The following is a 20,802-nucleotide window of genomic DNA, read 5'->3' on the forward strand; positions in this document are numbered from 1 at the left end:
CATGGTATTCCTGAGCCTAACATGTAATTTAAAGATTGTATAATTAATCAGTGTGTTTAATCATGAACCCATGTGCAGTCTATTTTTCTGTCCATGGGAAACACCGTGTGTCTTTGATCACCACCTGCATTTATTCTTCCTAGGAAGTGTATGATTATTAATGTAATAAGGATATTTTGATGTATTGCCAAGGGAGTTTCCAAAGTCCACATCCCTAACCTGATTGCTATTGGGACTGAAGACATTGTGGGTAAAGCACTCACTGCAGGAGTGCACAGGTGAGCACAGAGCTGGCCACCCTCACCATGGATAGGATGTGTGCAGTGTGCCATGCCATCATCAGTCCCATGACTAGACCCCTGGTTTTCAGTTATATTCAGATGGATGTTCTACCACACAACTTCTATTTTCTCTTTTTTGTTTCTAAACCTATTTATTATCACTCAAGACCTACACCTCATCTGCCCAAAGCTTTTATTTTCCTTATTAAAAAATCCACCCCTCAGTCTGTGTTGCTGCTAATGTAGCAAAATGAGAATGAGAGGGTGCTTGTGTTTTAAACAATAGTGATTTAACTCATGTTCGTGGTCTTACAGCATCAAACACACAACCACTAAGAATACCTGTCATATTTCATTTGTCTTGGCCAGATCACATAGAGTCTGTGGTCTGGCCAAGATGACTTGGATATGATAAGGGAATATCAGCTGAAAAGTGGTCATCATTACTCTTTTGACTGGGAAAACTAGTGGGTTCTGAATGTGCTTTTTATTCTTCAAGCTACTTCTGGAGTTAGCAGTGACTATAAACTTTTTTTTATTTCATCCTGTCCAACCTTCCTGAGCTACCTTTGCTGATACAGTCCTCCATGTGTCTCCCTCTGGAAATTTTATGGATCACATACTGTTCTTTATCTTCCTGCCATTCTCCACATCTTCAGTTCTGCCCTTCATTTTCCCAGTATGCTCACTGATGTTCTGGGGTCTTGGTAACAATCTGGTCTCTATGCTGCCAACAGTCACAATTCTTTTAATCCCGCTGTTTTAACTGTTTCTGCTGGTGCTTTCAGATACATTTTTGATTTGCCCACCTTACTGTTCCTACCAGAAATCTCTGCATTAATAGACCCAGAGACTATATAGAAATCAGCTTTTTTATGCTCTAAATTATCAGTCACCGTGTATGGTTGAAAGGTGAAAGGTTCCTACCTTTCTTTCTTTCCCAATGAATGAGTCTAACCACTTCCTTCCACAATGAATTGGTGGTAAGATCCCTTCTTGGCCTCTCACTTTGGATTCTCTGCCAACTTCTATGGCAGTTAATGAAACAAAACTCACTTCAAGAACCTACAGATAAGGAAAGCGATTTCTATTTCATAAATCAGCTGACTCTGTTTACTCATATTTTCACCAGCAGAAGTATCAGTATGTGGGTGTCCAGGCAATCTGGCCAGGACAGTTTGTGCACAACATGTTGGAGACAGGACATGCCAGTACTGAATCCTGTCTACATTTCCTAAATTCCTCTTCATTGCTAAAATCAAACTGCTTTTGGTTAGCCCTTGGGAGTCAACAATTCCTGTGATCTTAGTATTTAGTTTTACTTCATGTGAGTCTCAGACAACACTGCTGGGTCATTGTTTCGCTTTTGTTTTCCTTTTCTAGTTCCATTCTGGCTCCAGCCCAGTTCCTTTATCCCCCTGTCATCTTATCTCGTGGTTTCATTTTCTTGTTCTCTCATCACTGAATGAAACCATTCACAGGTTGCACTGTGATCCGAATGAACTTCTGACCTTAGATAACAATATATGCCATTATTTTAGTTCTTGTTCTATTGTTTCCTCTCACATTTCCACTTGCCCAAGCACATTTCCACCCTCACTTCCAGAACAATCTGAGTTTTCATGACGCAAATGTCTGCATATGTTCCAAATAAAAGTTTGGGGCTCTTTGCGGATTAGAATTCCAAGCTGCTTTCCATTTGAATGCCATCAATCACTAACATCATGTATATAAGTTAAATTGCTAGTTGTATTTTTCTATTCTGTTGTCAAACAAGTTCTAGCTGGACTCACCATAGGAAAGCTTTTTGCTTCTGAGGTGTATTGTCTGTTATGCTTTCCAGTTATTCTGATATTTTTAGTAAAGATCCTTTCAGTATAGGTTATTACACTGTTTTAAAAGTTGCTAATGCATATTCAGTATTTGTGAACCTTGCAGCCCAGGATTGTGTAGTGTCTTAAGAACAGAAGATTACCAAATGCCCTAAAAGTAGTCTTACAGTTTTCTTGACTCACATCTCTGGAGGATACGTGTGTCATGCACAGTATTGCAGAGAACTTGAGACTTTACAGAGTGTTGTGTGACAAAACAAGACCAGAACCAAGCTAGTGACTGCCAGCTACAACTGTCCCCATGCAGCCCCAAATATGGATTCTACCCAGCATGCAAGAACCCAATTCCCACAGAGTCAAGATATTTATTTCATGTTTGTTCAGAGGTGGGTACAACATGGTAAATCCAAAGTTAGTATCCACTCAGTAGTCCAGCTACCCACTTTTATACACTTCAGACTGTGAAAGAGAAACATTTCCTTGCACACAACTGTCTAAACCCACATTCATTGTGAGCATATCTTCCTACCTTCGTATAAAAGCACAGCACCATTTATTCTACCATGCATGATTTGTGGGGAGGGGGCTTATTTGAGTAAGGGAACACTGCAACTTATGGATGTGTATTTTACTATGCAAATAACTAAATGTTAGCACAAAAGTTCAACCATTTTTTTTCTTTTGACTTACCAACAGTTTGTCCAGTGTTATCTCCTGGTTTGGCAGATTTATGGCATCATCTTGTTCTCACTTCTTCAGAGTGGGGCCTTGATTCTTGGGTTCTGATGGTTATCTTGCAGATATAGGGTTTGTTACAACACCAGCCATCATTTGTTCAGCTCCTCTCCTGAGTTTCTATAATTTTCTCGAGAGTCCCAGTGACAATGTAGTCTGATGGAAATTCTTCATCCCAAAACTAGACTGGTAATGCCTTGCCTGTTCAGGGCTAGGTTCAGAGGTAAGTCTGAGATCTGTCCCTTTGCTGACTACAAACTCTCTTTAAACACACTTCCTTTTTCTACCTAAATGCTAAACAGAATTCTGCCTTTCAAGGGCCAGTTTGCAGCCCTGTTTTTTTGCAAATTGGTCTCTTGAAAGAAGAGTCTGAGGTTGCCTGGAGTACCCCAGCTCTGAAGGGTACCTTTGCCATTTAGCCATTGATTCACACAGCCTAAGCTTGGCTGAAGCTTTTGTATAGGATCAGCCTCTGGGATCTGTGGAAATTTAAATGTTGCAGTTACTCTTCCCTTTCAGGTTTTTCTAAGGGTTTGATTTCTCTGCATCTCCATTAATTTGAGGATTTTCTAGTACCATGAAAATGTGTTTTATAACCTCTTTTTTTACAAATCAGTTTAACTAATTACCTGTAGTATGAGTGGATTTTATTAAAGGGCCTCCTCTGGAAACCATGTACCATGTCATTTATGGAAGGGCATAAACCTCCATGCTATCCTTTCTAGGAGAGTTTTCAATCTGGTTGGTTAATTATATCAACAAAGAAAGCAAATAGTTATTTCTCCTTGCTGTAGTTTGCAGGAATCCTGCATGGGTGATGCAATAGTCATGGTAAAGACCCTGGATTTTGTGGTACTGAATTTTATTCTCCTTTGGCTCATTAAAGCTGTGGCTTTTCTGATCAATTAAGCATTAGGGCATTGGAATTTTTTGTGTTTGGGGATTTTTTCCCTTTAGCAGAGGTATTTAGTGCTGGTTTGTTTTGGGCTTTTTCCCCCTGAGTGTAGGTATTTAGTGCTTGTTTGGAGGATTTTCAGGACTATTGGATTAACTCCTATCTGCTATGACCAGTACAACCAGCTTTCTGCTTCTGTAAATTCCCTGCACTTCTGTGGGGTTTTAGAACCACGTGCACATATATTATATCATACAGAACATTTATGATGAATTCTTTTATATATATTGACTAATCTTATGGTGTTTGTCACAGGTAACTTGAACCACAAAGTACCTGTTTTAACCTCATAACTTGAACGGATTTAGGCACAAAATTCTGGGTAGATGAGCAAGTGAAGGTTTGTGTGGCAGGCACAGAAAGATATTTTATATCTACTGCCATGAAAGAAGTTTGAGAGAGAGAACCCATGTGGTGTTGACTATAATCTGTCTCTCTTTCTCACCTGCTTCTCTTCCTATTTCTATCTCTCTTTCTACCTCACATTTGGCATACAATCTTGTTTGCACCTTAATTTAGGCAGGGACATCTTTTAATTATCAGACCCTAACAATATTCCTGAAGTGGGATCTTAACATCATTAACATATAAACATCATTCTGGTGGATCTTAACACTCCTGTTCCTGAATCAAAAGCAAATCCACCACTTCCAGGAAAACACTCATTCTCACAAATGTATTACTTTCTAAGCAGCAGCATAAATTCTGTGCTCCCTCTCCATTGAACATCATCATTGTTCTAATTTTCTAGACATTGCCGTTCCTCTTCCAGGCACGGTACCACAAGTGCCTGGAGCTAGAAAAAGCTTTTAGCTTGCCGAAAGAGCTGCTAGCTGCTGGTGCCTGTGCCCTGAGCAGCCTTTCAAAGGAATGATTCTCCCATTTTCCCCAGGACAAGCAGCCTGACTCAGTCCAGCACCTGTGCTCTCTGCTGGTGCTGCCCCAAACACTACTTCCAAATGAAGAGCCCCTTTCTCTTAAAGCAAGTAAACCTAAAAAGGCTCCATAAGAATCAATGTAAATAGCAGAAGGTAGCAGAGCAGGTCTGTCCAATCCCACACAAAGGACCTTGACTCCAGAGTTCCGAAATGAGGAGCTAAAAGTGAGGTTAACCACATTAGCATTCTGGGTGCACCTGGTTGCTCATCAAGCCTTTATCAGGGACCCAGGGGCCTCAGTTGTGTGGCTGAAAACAGCTCCCTGTCAAACAGGAGCATCAGTGGCATGACTGAAGACACAGGTTGGGTGCTAGGAGGCAATTCCACAAATCTAGCACACCTTCTGAAGAATATATGCATAATAATACACTTTGGATCTGCCTCTTTCTCCCCCTATCTAATACCTGTTCACTGTTTGCTAGCTAGTCCTGCAGGCAGCATAATTACTGCTCATCTTTTGAGCCTTGAGTGGTGGGCCATGAGTCAGTGGTCACCATCTCCCACTGTTGGAATTACTTCTCCTTTTAGGACACTGCTTTAGATTCAAAGGACTTAATGACATAGTTCACATTCTTGATTTAAGATGCGCCTTGAAGTCAAGATCTATAGGCTGGCCTTCAAAGTCATTGTTCCTAGGTATGTTTCTGAATCCTTCACTGATTCTTTAAGTCATCTTGACCTTCTGGCATAACCCAGCAATTTTCCATGTACACTGAGCAGCAACTCTTAACCCATACAACCAGCAATGATTTTTAAGGAGCCCTGCAGCAAAATGTGTATGCTTGTACATTCATGTTCCTGTATGTGATTCTGTCAAGTAAGACTCTTATTTTGACCATAGTGGTTTGTGTGTCTCACTGGGAATTTGGACATTAAATCTGCAAGCTTGCTACCCCTGACTCTGGAGATCCCAAGCATGTAGGTACCATTTAAATAAATTTTCTCAAACCACATTTATTTTTTCACTCTCTGAATGTGCTCATGGCTCTCAGTCCAAGATCATCTGCTGGGGAAGACAGGACTTCAGAGGATTTGCTGGGATTGCTGCCCGATCCCAAAGAGTAAAACAGAAATCAACAAAGTTGTTTTGTGCGGTGCTTTATTCAGGGCCCGGGGACCTGAGGACTAGCGTCCAAAGTCAAAGTCCCAACCCGTTACTGAATCTTACACAGTTTTATACCCTTTTACAAATCTTGCTTCACCATGGCTACATGCTATGGTCCACATACTTTACATCAAAGGCAGCATTCATTTTCGAGATAACATTTCTAAAGGTTATAACTCTTGCACGCCTGCCTAAGTTAAGACAATAAGATAGCTTTCTAATGGTTATAAATCCTACATGCTTGTCTAAACTAAAACTATAGATTAACCCCACACCTGTTTATTGTACTTCATCAGTAAGTTCCTTACTGTTCCTACAAACGAACACTTGGTCCTTCTTTGCTCCACTGGCCCTTAACTCATTATTCTGTAGTTCAGCACATTCCCAGGCTTAGTTCCCAGGGCCTACCTTATACTAGCTACAAACTGCAGCCTTAGCATTACTACCACTAACTATTAAATCTATATGTATATGCTAACAGGATCACTCTGTGTCAGAGGTGGCCCTTTTAGTGAGCTCATGTTGTCTGTAGTGCACAAGACAGTGGTGGTCCTGGCTGTGATCCCTCATGAGTGAAAAGCTCTTCTTTTGCCAGAATATAACCAGCAGGTTAAAGGACAACTAAGTTAACTCGTACTTAAATGCTATCTCAAAGCACAGTGTAAGCCCTTCTGTCTTGATAAATGAAAAGCAAGGTGGGGAGGCAAGGTCACACAAAGAAGATCTGATTTACTTGCATCTCATGGGAACAAACTGACTAAAATACCATTGTTTTCCTGTATACACATTATCACTGAATGTATTTAGGGAAGCACTTCTATCAAAATAATACAGATCAGTAGCAGGACAATTTTCTCCTGCAAACAGCATTTAGTCACATCAGGTGTAAAGGAGAAGCAGCCCGAGAATTTAAACATAAATTAAGTACCTAATTATTCCATGGTAGACTGTGTTTTCTCCTCTATCCATGTACTGTTTATTAGTTTTTGCTTTTTAACCCTGGTAAATCAAATGTTGCCAGACTGCCTGGCACATATGCTAAAATCACAGAATCACAGAGTGGGTTGGAAGGGACCTTTAAATATTGAGTAACCAAACCAAAATGTGTATAGAACCAGTATTCTCACAGTCCTTTGCTCCCTCATTCAACTAATAAACAAAATTACTGGCAGTGTACAGTCATGTTCTTTATGCCAAGTGAAGAATCTTTCCCAAAAATGCATTACATGTTCTCACATTGACAAAAGCACTGAGTAAAAAGGAGATTAGTAGAACTTTTCTCAAGGCTGAACTTTCAAAACATGGAAAAGCTGTGATAAGTTTCATGAATTTATGCAGGTTCATGCCTTAAGAGAAGTAGTACCAGCAAGTCTAGTTATTTATATATAATTTTAAGGGGAGGAAAAGAGCCATTCAACTCTATTAGATGTTTGACTTTTTGATAATTCCCAAAGATCTTCCACTTGGATTACACAAATGACAGACTCGAAGATCTCCATCCCTCACACACTTTGATCACTTTCTGAAAGGGACAATAATCCTCAGGAAGGCACATGCCAGGCTCATCCAGCCTATTATCCACTGTGGCCCCAAAAGGAAATCTGGGTTCTCTCTACTCTCTGGTAAGAAGACTCAGCTTAGAAAGGTCTTGCTGGAAATCCCCTTAAAGTGCAGCCTCTTATTACATCTTGGAGTGGGAATATAAAAAAGGTTGTACCAAGGGCTGCATTAGCACAGTCTGCTGCAAATGCTTCACCCTGTGTGCACAAGAAAGCAGCAGATCCTGACAGCTGTTTTGGGACAAGTGGGACACAAGCTCCTGTCCTGAGGATCAATGCTCTGCCAGGTACAGCTATAGTAGCAGAGCCTCACAGACATCAGCATCTCAAGGTGCCCTTCTGTGATCATTGATAAAAGATTTGTATTAATCATAAAAAGTGTTGGGGCTTGTATAAACCAGAATAACAAGGTCTGAAGTGACGCATGGACACTAGATAGAGGAAAACACATGATTAAATCATTCTGCTTTAAATCCCCCTGTCATGAATATTACGTTTTCTAAATAAGTGGTATCTACTACCAGTTTGCAAAATCAGAATTTCCGATAGTTTTATAGATTTTGCAAAATCAGAATTTCGGATAGTCTTATAGATTTTGCAAAATCAGATTTCCTGCCTTTGTTTGATCAATGCTGCCTATCTACAAAGGCCAGACTTCCTGACTTTTGCTGGTTTTTATCTGCCAAGACCAGATGGTTATCTCTGAGACTGACTATCACCCAGAGACTTTGTGGGTGTTTATTTGACCACCACTGCTTACCTGGTGAAGTTATGACAGCAAAAATACCCCAAAAATTATTGATTACAAGAGCCCATACTGTAAGAAGAGGCTGCAAACCCAGGTTGGATGGAGCTTGGAGTGGGCAGTGACCCCTCACGTTCCCCAGAGCTGCTTGCTCCATCTAGATCAGGTAAAGCAATCTACATTTTGCTGAATATCAAGACTTTTTGTTTCTCATTTATAACACCCTCCTCCAAGGACAGATGCATTCACTGTACAGGAATGGAGCAGATGGACACAGCACCAGCATACTTCTGTCCCTCAGATCCCTAGAGAGGTCAAAGGACCTGTCTACAAAAGAGCTGAGACTCTTCTTGCTGCCTTAAGTCTGAGGGGCCTTCCCCCATGGAGAACAGGCAGATAAGCAATCTCTGGGAAGCTTTGATCACCCACCCAAAAACCATTTCATAAACTTCAATAATCACCTCTGCCTGGGCTTGTGCCTGGCTTTTCTCATTACATGGTCAGCCTGTCTCTGTAGGATGATATGAGCCTACATCATGCCATGAGTTGTTCCCATTCAATTATTTTAAAGTTACTGACTGAAAAAATTCTGTGAGTTGACTTACCTCTGCAGCTGTCATTGATCAGTCCTGCCATCAAACTTTTGCTCTCATTCCTTTTCCCTTATTTCTCGTTCCCTCAGGCCATTCCTTTTCCTCTGCTTTAAGTACAAACAGTGTATGTTGCTTCAGTGCACCACAGAAATGCATCAGCAGGCAACAACACACAAATTTTTGTTAGTAAAAACTGAACAAACTTTTCAACACAAGTTTGTTGAATTTTCATCAGCAAGTCTCATTCTTGTTTATCATTTCTGAGGGAAAAGGCTGGATGACCAAGGTGGAATAGGTTTGGAAGGAAGGTCAGACAAACAGGTTTTTAGATTATTTAATCCTCTGATTTAATTTTCCTTGGCTTTGACAGTTTTGTTTGATGAGCTTAAAAAGTAAAGGACAGGTAAGTATGTTCAGAAGGCAGGGAAGGAGAAGGAACATTTGGATTTGCCTGCTATTTGCAGCTCAATTTGTAAACTAAACAATAAATGGTGTGTAATAGGAATATTCAGGAACTCTGGTAAATTTGAGAACTCTAAATTGTTCCACAGGACAAAGAAGGTACTAGGAATATCTGGAATCACCTTAGGAAAACATGACAGCAGCATCTGAAAGACTCTTAGTCTGCATCTGAAGTAAATAAACTTACCTTGATTAGCAAGAATACATGAAGACTCTTAGTTACCACCTTCTCCTGGGTGATTTACAATAAAAAGGATACCAAGGCTGTTGGAGTGTGTAAAGTAGAAGCTTCTCTTAATCCCTCAGAGAGGACAAAGAACACAGGAATTGAATTAAAGCCTTCAGAGAAATTAAAAATATATTAAGCTACATAGACATGAAGTAGAAGTGTTTTAGTTTTAAGTAAGTAGGAATATACTTTAAGTGCCTTATGAGAGTAAAGCCCTAAAGTCTAGTTTAAAGTTCAGTAACTTAGCTCCAGACACAATGAAAACATAGAAGAACATTGCTTACATTTCTAGATTAAACAGACAGAACCATTTACTTGAGTAGACAGAACTATATGCATAAATTATGTGTAAGGACTAACACCACTTTCATACTTTAGAATTAAGCTCTAGTAGGTGTAGGAAGAATGTTTAGAATCATGGTTTTAGCTGATTGGATGATTTATGAATAAAATCCCCTGTATTGGGGTGAGGGAACACAGAAGAAGAAGATATTCCAGGGAGCTGCTGTTGCCACTGCTGCTTCTGCTCAAGACTCTATGCCAGAAAGTTTTCAGCATGGACTTTCATACCATTGTGATAATTGATAAAAGATTTGTGTTAATCATAAAAGTATCGGGGTTTGTATAAACCAGAATACTAAGGTCTGAAATGAAGCATGGATATTAGATGAAACATATATGATTAAATCATTCTGTTTAAATCCTCCCGTTAAGAATAATGTGTTTTTTAGTAAATTGTATCTGATACCAGTTTGTAAAACGGGGGTTTCCCACGGCCTGAAAGATATTGCAAAATCAGATTTCCTGCCTTTGTACAATCAATTGCAGCCTGAAAGATTTTGCAATATGAGATTTCCTGCCTTGGTGCAATCAATCCCAACTTATCTGTTAAGACAAGACCCCCCAGGTCTACTGTTCCTTATCTACCAAGACCAGAGGACAAACTGTCCGGAGACCACAAGGAAAACCATCCTATAAAAAGGAGCTGCAAACCAAGGTTCCAGGGAGCGTGGAGTGGGCGCTGACCCCTCACGTTCCCCAGCGCTGTGTGCTCCCTCTAGATCAAATAAAGCAACCTAAATTTTGCTAAATATCCAGACTTTGTTTCTCATTTATAACACTGTGAACTCTTTGCCTTCGAGACTGATGTATTCCAGCAATAAACAACTTTACAGCAACCAACAACCGCTCTTGTCTCTTTGAAGACCCAGACACATGAAAAAGTAAAGTAAGCCCCAAGCTCCCAAAGAAAAATTAACCATTCTCACTGCAGAAGTGGAAGTACCTCTACAGTGTGGGTGTGAGGCTGCAAGAAACATTGCTTGGATTCCTGTCTTCTTCAGGACTGGGTGTGCAGAACTCTGGATTCTGATCAGCATAGCTACATATAATGAGTGTCCTATTTTCATTGGAAGGAGAAAAACCTGCTGACATCCTTTCCACAACAGAAATATATAGGCTAGGTGGTAACTATAATAAAAGTAGGGCACAGCTACCACAAAATTAAGAGCAATATGAAGAAAAGCTGAAGGCAATTATGCATAGTTCATATCGGTTTCCTCAAGTTCCATAAGTACCCTGGCAGGATGACTCTTTTGTTAGTATAGCTGAGTCTTCTTAGTTTCTGTCAATACAGCTGCGTCACTACAAAGTAAATAAAAGAAAGCTGGTGATGAACACTGCTCTGGGTCAGAGGAAAGTAATGTAGGCCTGGCCTTTGGTTTTATCTTTGCAACATAATTAGCTGACAACAACCATGTCCAGCAGTTTAACTGTGAGAACTGTAAGAGAAAGGCTAGAATTGGTGTGAATGGAATATTAGTGTGAACGTCTGGATCTGGAGACAGCCAAGTGCACCCATCAGGGAGAAGAGCCTGAGTTAACAGCACCCAAGGAGCAGCTCATCAAGAACCATCCAGTTTCACAGGACAGACATGGAGACAAAGAACTGTAATGACTCTTGACCGTGCCCAGAGATTGAAACACAATTGACGACTGTGAAGACACAAACTAAGTATCCAAACCCTGCCCATGGTCAACAGCCTACCAACCACCCAGGAGATGAGGAGCACTTGATACTTGGCATCACTTGTCCTCCCTGCCACAGCAGGACTTGGGTGTAAGACCTGGATTGTGTCATGGTGCCTGCCTGGTGCTCACACACCTTGAACACCCAGATATCTGGAATCCGGGTAAGCCTCCTCGGACACCACACACCTCTGCTGCATGCGTGGAGGACTGAAAGTAGGTTTATTTCAGTTTGTTCCAAGCAAAGTCACCCCTGTAAGTTCTCACCAGGCTATTTCCTATGCAGTTCATACAACCCTGCACTGGCATTTCCTGTGACCAAACTCTCTTAAGGTCAATCCAATCTTTTAACCATCTCCAATTCAACTGAGGAATACTTTTCCATCCTCATGAGACCATCATTACTCCTACAAAAGAAGGTTTATATTAATGCCCCTAAATTTTAGTTTTAGCGTATTTTTTGTGTCCTGATTGTGCTTTTATTGTCCCTAATGAAGGGTTATTACCCAGTGGGAAACTCAAATTCATACACCAGTGAGAAATACTTCTATTTCTTTATTGCAGTTTGCACAAAGGTGCGTGGTAACCCTCAAAGGGTTGACTCCCCAGTCATCAAAACTTCACACTAGTTATACAATTTACCAAACAATTCAGCGTTGATTGGTTACAAATGACATAGCTTTTCATTATTTAGCACTCAAACCTGTATTTGCTCTTTTGTACCTGTCACTTCTGATGCTGATCAGTCCAGGTGGATAGTTCTACCCTTCACCTGCACTTTGAGGAGGTGGTGAATGGGTCAGTATTCTCCCCTGCCAGGACTATTTTTCCCCCAGTCACTGCTCAGTCCTGCTGACTTCACTACTGATGGCTCTCATCCAGAGAGCCCATTCACCTCGGGATTGTGCTCCCTTTCCCTTAAAACAAAGGATTAGCCAAGCCTACAAGTTTCTGAAAATTTCCCAATGAAGCTGCTTAATCCTAACTGCCTAGATATAGCTGGTGAATGATAACAAAAAGACCTGCAAAGACTAGGTGACTTTCTCCATCGTTATCTCTAAGGTAAAACATTATGGTTAAAAATCCTGAACAAACACATTTGGTAAGACACTGAAATAGTTTCTATTAAAAAAAAAAGAACAATAAAAGAAAAGACTCTTTTAACTTCCTTTTTTTTCTTTTCTTCTTCTGTTTTTTTTAAGTGCAATATTTAACACATTACACAAAACATTGATGTTAGAGCAGCTGTATCATTTTGTTGTGACCTGTAATGATTCTAAAATATTTGTAATAAATTGACAATCAGACTTGTCAAAGATTTATCACATATTTATCCCTCTTTTTCACTGAAAACCACTGCAAGCTGATCTCTTATCAGGGGCTCTATTGATTCCTGTGGTATTCAACCTCTCAAAATGTCAACATTTAATTTTTAAGAGATTAAAACAGGATAGGAAACCATCCTACTGTGCTGTGTGCCAGAGTGGCATCTCAAAAACATACCCATGCAGGTTCATTTATGTTGTGGGTAGAAAAGGAATAGGAGTACATCACGTTTGCAAAATGTTTGTAACCGTTCTAAATGCTCACATCCTTACTTCTGATTTGTTCTTTAGATGATACTTGTGGAAATCTGGCCGGATTGATAACGGCTGTGATTTGCCAGCCAAAATTCCCATGAAGAATTATAGGATGGTTGAACAAAAACATGAGCTCAGCCATGCTTGCCTTGCACCTGGCTGGAGCAAGGCTCAACAACAGAGCATTATTGGTGAGGAAGCAGAGGCCTCACAGCCCAGCCTTGTCTCTGTGAAGCACAGAACTACAGCAGTGTCTCTGTACCAGCCTCACCCCCTCATCCATGGGGGCCTTGTGACAGCTCTTGTCCTTTGAGGAGATAAGGATGCGAGGACTCTCTGGGGAAGGTCAGATGGCCTTTGCTGCTGCCTCAGCTGGGGAAGGAGGATGCTGAAGAGTCATGGTTCTGTTCTGGTTTGGTTTCTCTATAAGAATAACTCTGTTTGACCAAAGGTGACCGCAGACCCTCATTGTCTCCAATTCGCACATTAAAAATAACCCCACCAATATCAACATGGGAAAACAGCTGTTCCCAGATCAAATCCTGCATTTGCAGGATATGATATTCCTGAAACAATCATATTTGACTACAGTAACATCTCCATTTTGCCAAAAGTATTAATTTTTTATTTCAAATCCTCTACTTTGGGAGAACAAGAATATGTTCTTTGCCCAGCTCACCAGAAATTATTATGGGCTGGCTGCCGTGTCCTCCCAACAGAGCAGCAACACCTCTTTGTTAAGATCTGTACCTCCACCAAGCTACATTGGAACACCTGCACATAGCACTGTACACTTATATTTTGTACATGTAGTGCATTTATCACCGGCAATCTAACAAGAGTTCACAACCTGTTGTCTGAATAAACTACACTTTTAGTTAATCTAAAAGTGAGAATTCTTACTGAGCACAACCTGTAGTGCTAAATTGTTTATAATCAGAAATTAAAATGCTTCACCCAGTCCTTCTGATCTCTGAGGACAAACTTGAATGCGAGGGGGTTTATTTTCTGCCTAATTTCATACACTTATCACAACATTTAACATAGCCCAGTTTTGTATTACTTTAAATCCCTGTCATTGTGTTATCCCTTGCTGATTCATTCTACACCACGCCAAAACAGCATCTCCAGTCCTTTCTGTTTGTGGTTATCTGAGTGAGGAAAATATTCTGGTGATGGAACTGGCCTGCTCTCAGGATTGTGCTGCATCTTAACTCTTAGAGTACAGGGCTGTGACCTGAATGCTGATTCACAGAGCCTGCAAAGGAGGAGAGCTCCAGGCAACAAACTGAATACATACATTTTTATAGTCAGATCTGATGAAAATTATGATAAGGTACCCTGATGAAACAAATTTTTAATTTGCTTTATTTATGAAGGATATCTTGTTTTATTAATACCTGCTACAATGAAAAACAGTTAATAGAGATGCCCAGTGTACACCTTTTCATTCTAGCATGTAAGAGTGTGATTAAATAAAGTCCTTTTTGGCAGAGAAAGAGGCTGAGCCCAGAAGAATCCACCCCTGAACTTGCAGTGAACTCAGTATGTCAGGAGATGGGTTCTTGGCACTAAATCTGTTCCTTGTGCTCATACAGTGACATTCAGACACAATCAGTAAAACTGATAGTTCCTCCCCACACTACAAGGTGCTGTTTGTTTGATTCAAGGTGACCCAGGCCCTACAGATCATGACTGAAAAGTAACTCCACATTTTGCACCATTGCTACTATGTCTAATAATAACTGTTAAAAGGCAATTAAGAAACTTAGAATAATGAAAGGACTAATTATAATCCCCAATAAACTCTGCTCTGCTAATTCAGTGATTACAGTTGTATTGATTAATCTTGCAGAACTTCTTTCAGTGAAGGAGAATAATTTTACTTTAGTGAGTGAATAAAATGTCTAGTTTCACCTACTGCTTTTGTTGTGCTCATAATAAGTGTGAAGTGCATCCATTTAGCGACAAGCTGGCTAGCAAATCAGACTCACTATCCAAAATTAAGTTAAATATTTGAAGATTCTGTCACAGAAGAAGGATGAACCTCACTCAAAAGAGAGAAGCATTAAAATGTTTTATTGAAGTAGAATAATGATTTTTGACAAAGTTTGATGGAATTTGACAAAGTTCAACGGCAAAGTTCAATTTATTAAGTACTGCATGGAGCAGAAATACAAAAAAAAAAAATTGAGTTAGAATGGCTCAGACAGGGACTGGAGGTATGAAGGGTAAGAAGGACCCTTTTGTTGAGTCATGAGGTGCAGAGTAGATCCCTTTGCTCCTTTCCAGAGCCTAGGTACAGCTGGATCCTGTCTTGGTCTGAGACTCCATCAATGGTTAACTTCTAATGGATTTACCCCCACTCCAACACCTGAGTAGACACATACATCAGTAATCCTTCACAGTAAGAATTCAGCATGCTCTCAGAGAGATCCTGTGGTGAGTATAGGATCTCTCAAGCCCAAGGAGTAACCTCAGGGAGGTATCATTGCCACGCAGCCTCTGCTGCAGCAAAGGGAGCTCAAAGCTTTGCATGGGCTGTCCGTGAAGTAGTTGGCTGCAAGTCAGCAGCAATAAGAAGACAAATATCTTGTTTTAGCTCTGATATCTCATTCTGTACCTCTGGTTATCTTGAACCTTTGGATTTTTAAACCATCTTTTGAAAAATATTTTCAAAATGCCTTCACTCCCTTGCAGGTGAAACAGGGGCTTAACAGCTTGCAAGTGCACCCCAAGGACATAAGACCTGTTGTTTCTTGGAGAGCCTGAACCAAAGGACAGGTAAGGGTCAAGTGTGTCCATCATATTACCCTATGCCTGCAGGGTAAACCTCAGAATATAGAAGTCTACTACGTGATTGAGGAAAGTTTCCTGTCTGACCATGCAGGAGCCACTCTGGCAGTCACACTCCCACCCCCAGAGGTCTGGCTCCTTCAAGTAACTTAATTGTGTTGCAGCAACAATTAAGTTGAGTAACAGCTGAAGTACCAGCTTGAGCTGGTGCCTCCAAGAAGGGACCCCCGAACAAAAGAATCCCTGGGCCTTTATACTCTCACAGGGGAAGCCTGTTACAATCTGGGGTTTTGAGCCCTGGGCTCCTGGTGTGCCTCTGGGTGTCCTGTTACCAAGATGACCCTTCTGTCCCCAAGGTGCCCTTTTTGTGCAAAGGGTTGGAGTCAGGTCACTTCTCATTGCCTGGGTCTCCCAGCACCCAGAGCTCAACCTGCACCTTGCAACCCAACCTACCTGTACTACTTGTATTCCTCAGCATCTGGGGTCTTGTAACTTAACAGTACAATATTTCTGGGAATTTTCAGACACAAAGCATTGTAACAGGCAACATGGCTTCACACAAGACAGTATTTACACAGTAAATAGAATGTGAGCAAGTCTGTAGTTGGTTAAGAGTCATAAGACTAGACTTTTCAAAAATTAGATTTATTCAATCAAGGAGAAGTAGTGTTTTTCCATTGCTTTTTTGTAGTTAGGTTTTGTAAAATACATTTAGTTCCTTATTTTTCTTTCTTTCCTTCCTGCCACCACCAAAGAGGAAGACACTTCAAAAAATGTTTCACTGTTATGTAACTGTGATTTAGAGGAAGCGTCTCCTTATTTAGGCTAAAATAGATTAGGTAGTTCTTACAGATCTCACAGATGTCTAAGCAGCCAAAAGCAAATGTTCTCTGATCTTCATCCTCAAATCTGTCCTGTGGTTTCTTTCCCACTTTACACTTTCCTGTTGTCTCCTATTGCATGTCTCCTGTGCATGATTATTGACAACCATATCCCAACAGCTTTTCCTACAGCAACCATTAACTAAATGTTCCATGAAGCTGTTTCTGCAAGCTTTTCTTTTACTTTAAATAGAATATCCCAGAAATATTTGCATTAACATCTGGCACAGAATACACATTTCTGTATGGCATGAACAGGCAAGCATCATGCGAATTTCCCTGTCTTAACTGTATCTTATTTCCTCAGCAGCACTTCAAGTTTGGTACCAATTTAGCAGAAACAAATCAGTCTGGAAGTATAATTTATATGGAATTTCTCTCAATTTCACAACATAGGTGAGTTAATTGGATTTAAAAGGGGGAGGGCAAGGACAACAATAGCCAGGCTGACAGTTTCAAAGGGTTATGCTTAAGCTAAAGAAATGCAAAGCAGAGAATAGGGGAACCTAGACAAGTGCAGAAATTCCTGATGGATTCCATCCTCAGAGAAGCAGTGAAGTTGAAAACATGTTTCTTTCCTTCATATGTGCAGCCAGTATTGGTCCATCCATACTGCTTGTTCAGCCAGCAGAATGTTCCAGCCATTTCCCTGCAATCATCTGAAAACTCCAGAGTGTTCCATGAAAGTTCAGTGTATGTTATATGTAAGCTTAATTAAAGAACAGACTTTATTTATGTGAATTTTCAAGTTTTGTCATCTTTGAGAGTTTCCAACCTAAGCAGAAAGGGCAAAGAAAAAAATATACTAGTTGCAAAGATTTTGGTCAAAATAACTCACCTGCAACCAATATCAAGTCCTCAAATTGTTCTTGGACATAGTTTTCCCTGTTGCTCTTCAAATGCATCTTTTAAAAGACCTGCATTACTCCCATTGCTCTTCACTTCCATCACATATCTACGTGGTATGCCCTTTAAGTTTTACTTCATTTGAGAGCCTTTGCAGTGTGCTGAATATTCAATTACTTCTAAATTCTGCTTACATAATTCCCAGCAGTAGCTGATGTTATTTCCCAAGAGATGTTCATGTTGCACACAATGTGAGCAGCATTGCCTTGCTTCTGTTCACGATTTGCAAACCAGAGAGTAGATCTACATTTGTTTCACGAATAATTTCTTTATTGTTGCCTGTTGTCATCCACAAACACCTGAGCAGCAGGGGCATTTGTTCAGGTTAAGTTACCAGCTTCATAAAAAGCAATGAGGATGGCTGGTCAGCTTCTGCCCAAGCAAAGCCTTCCCTCACAAGCCCTGCCCAGGATCCATCTCAGTGCCACATTTCTCTGTGCTGCTGGGCTTCTCCAGGCCAGCTTCAGCTCTTGGCTTCCTGAGTATTCTTGCCCTAACTTGTGCATACCTGGACTCTTAACACTTAGCAATCCAGGCTTAAGTCACACATTAGATTACTTTGTCTCTTTAGGTTAGGCCATTTCTAGAATTGTTGCAGACAAAACCAGATTTTATTTCACCCACTACAGAACTGACTGTACCCCAGCACTGTTTGTGGTCTCCTGCACAAATACCACTTCATGTCCAGCTCTGAAATGAGGGCTCTACAAACTGCCTTCCCCTTACCTGCCCATTATCTGTGATTTGATCCCACCATCACTGATTTACAGTCACCCTTTGAAGGGACAAAAGCAGGATACAGGGTCTGCTCTCTTACTACTATGCAGCAAGTCCAGTTTCAAGTGGCCACTGATCAAATACAAGTTACATTGGCTAAGAACATGAGACACTTTTCCTAAGAAAAATACTGTGCTTATTTCCATGGAAAGAGCATCTTAGAATTCATACAGGTTAATGAACCAGTCACTAGCTAGTGACTGCTAGGCAAAGAAACCTTCTGGCATCAGAGATAAGTACATGCTACACCCCTGAACAGTGTGTTCCTTTGTGCTTACCAGTTTTACTGCTCTTAGTCATCTTCCTGCTTAGAGAGCAACACAAAGCGTTCTTTTAACCCTTCCTCTATTGTTTCTCCTGCTCCTTTCACCTACAAATGTTACATTTGCAATCCATTCAGAGGAATTGCAGTACTCTTACTACAGATCTGAGTTGGGAAGGCAAAGCAATAAACCTCTATGTGTGTTCATCTTCTCTGAGTTTATGTGAGATGGAATATCTTTCAAAACTCCCATGAACTGTCATTGTCTCTGGTAAATTGTTCTAGCAGTCTAGTGCTATCTCTGGATAATTGTATATTGCAACAATAAAAAAGCAGGTACTTTTGGAAAGAACCTTTTCAGATTGCCTTTTTTTGACTCTTCATACCATGTGATACCTGCAATCAACTGTCCACGGAAGTATCATAAATATTACTTTCAAAATAAAATTACGCAGTGACACCACTTTTGTCAGCCTCAAAGAACATAACATGTTACACTTGCTAGATCACTCTGAAGAGCTCAGGGTGGTTTTATATGGGGTAGTCCAAGAAAGCCAGAACTTCCATGAGTAATTAATAAATGCTTAATAAATGGTATGGGCTAAAAGGCACTATGTGAGAAAAAGACTAATATATAGATAGTTAATCATCACAGTATTTAAAAAAAAAATGAAGCAATTCTGAAGGTTTCAAGCTGAGCATGATAGATGACTAAAATTTAATCTGTGGTATAATAAAAGTCTGCCTGTTGTAAATAAATAATCAACTGAAAAATTATTTTGAGGTGTCTAAATGTCCCTTCTTTGCTAGGAGGCTATTTAGGCAGATGTCCTTATCTGTGTATCTTATTCCAAGGCTGGAAAATATTTCACCCTTTACAATGAGGCATTCCAGGCACCCTGTATATGTGATGCAATAACTGTGTCTGAGAACTGCAGTCTCCCACACAGGGATGTCTGTAAGGATCCCTCACTGTGGCTGTCATTCTGAAGCTCTGCAGCTGAGCTGGGCTGGCCAAAGCTTTCAAGACCCCACACAATACATGTGTTCAAAATGATGGAAAATTAAATCCTCACTGAGTGAATCCTATCTTTCTTGTGCCTGGAGAACCAAGCCATCACTGTGTAAGTGAAAAAAAAAAAACAACCAAAAACAAAACTGTCAAACAAGACTGAGCAGAAACAATAAAATTCTTTTATTGCCATTTATACTCTATCAATGTTTCCTATTTTTTTTATACAGCTCAGTGACCTCCTGGCTCCTTAAGCAGTAAACAGAGCTCTGAATTGCAAATCAAGTAAGATTTATGATTACTTACTTCAGTGTGGGTCCTTCTGGTATCAGAACCTGAAGGGACTTAAATACATTTAGGTAAACCCGATGCATCACTGCAACAGTAACACTGCCATAATTAAACAAATAGTAGCAACTATAATACCAAAGCAGTGTGAGTGTTTATAGTGTCTAAAAGAAATTAAACCTTGGACAAGGATGTGAGCACAATCTATTCACTGACGCTAAATCAAGAACATCTGTTATGCATAAGTATCTTCAGCAAAGATTGTCAAGATGCCATCTCTGCAAAAGACTGTCTATGTTATTAGAAAACTGTATCTTGAATGATGTCTAAGAGAGAAAGGTAGCACCTGTTGGAATATCAGCCAGCCACTGAGTCATGTAACTTTTGGTCAAGAATCATGAAATAACCATTAGAAACAGCATTATCTTTATGTTCCAAAATGAACTAGTTATGTGTGTGCCGTTGTTTCACAACTTGGTATGCAGAATCCATCTGGCATTGTTTAATGCTTTGTTTGTGAGTGTTATCTTGCTATTATTAGAGAAAACAAACCAGGAATGCCTGTATAAGATCAGGAATCCAGCTCCTGAGCAGTGTGCCACCATTCCTCAGCAGCTCCTCCCAGTTTTATTGTTGGGAATGATGCCATATGGTGTGGAATATCCCCTGGGTCAGCTGGGATCAGCTGTCCTAGCTGTGTCCCCTCCCAGCTCCTTGGTTTGTATCCAGATGTCAGCACAGGCTGCCAGTGAGATCAGATCACGGTGATATTGCAATGCACCTTTCCAGCTGTTTAGAGCTTTTTAAATTACTATTCCAACATGCACTCTAGTACCTT

Source organism: Cinclus cinclus, chromosome 4, assembly GCF_963662255.1.
Source record: "Cinclus cinclus chromosome 4, bCinCin1.1, whole genome shotgun sequence".
Lineage (NCBI taxonomy): Eukaryota > Metazoa > Chordata > Aves > Passeriformes > Cinclidae > Cinclus > Cinclus cinclus.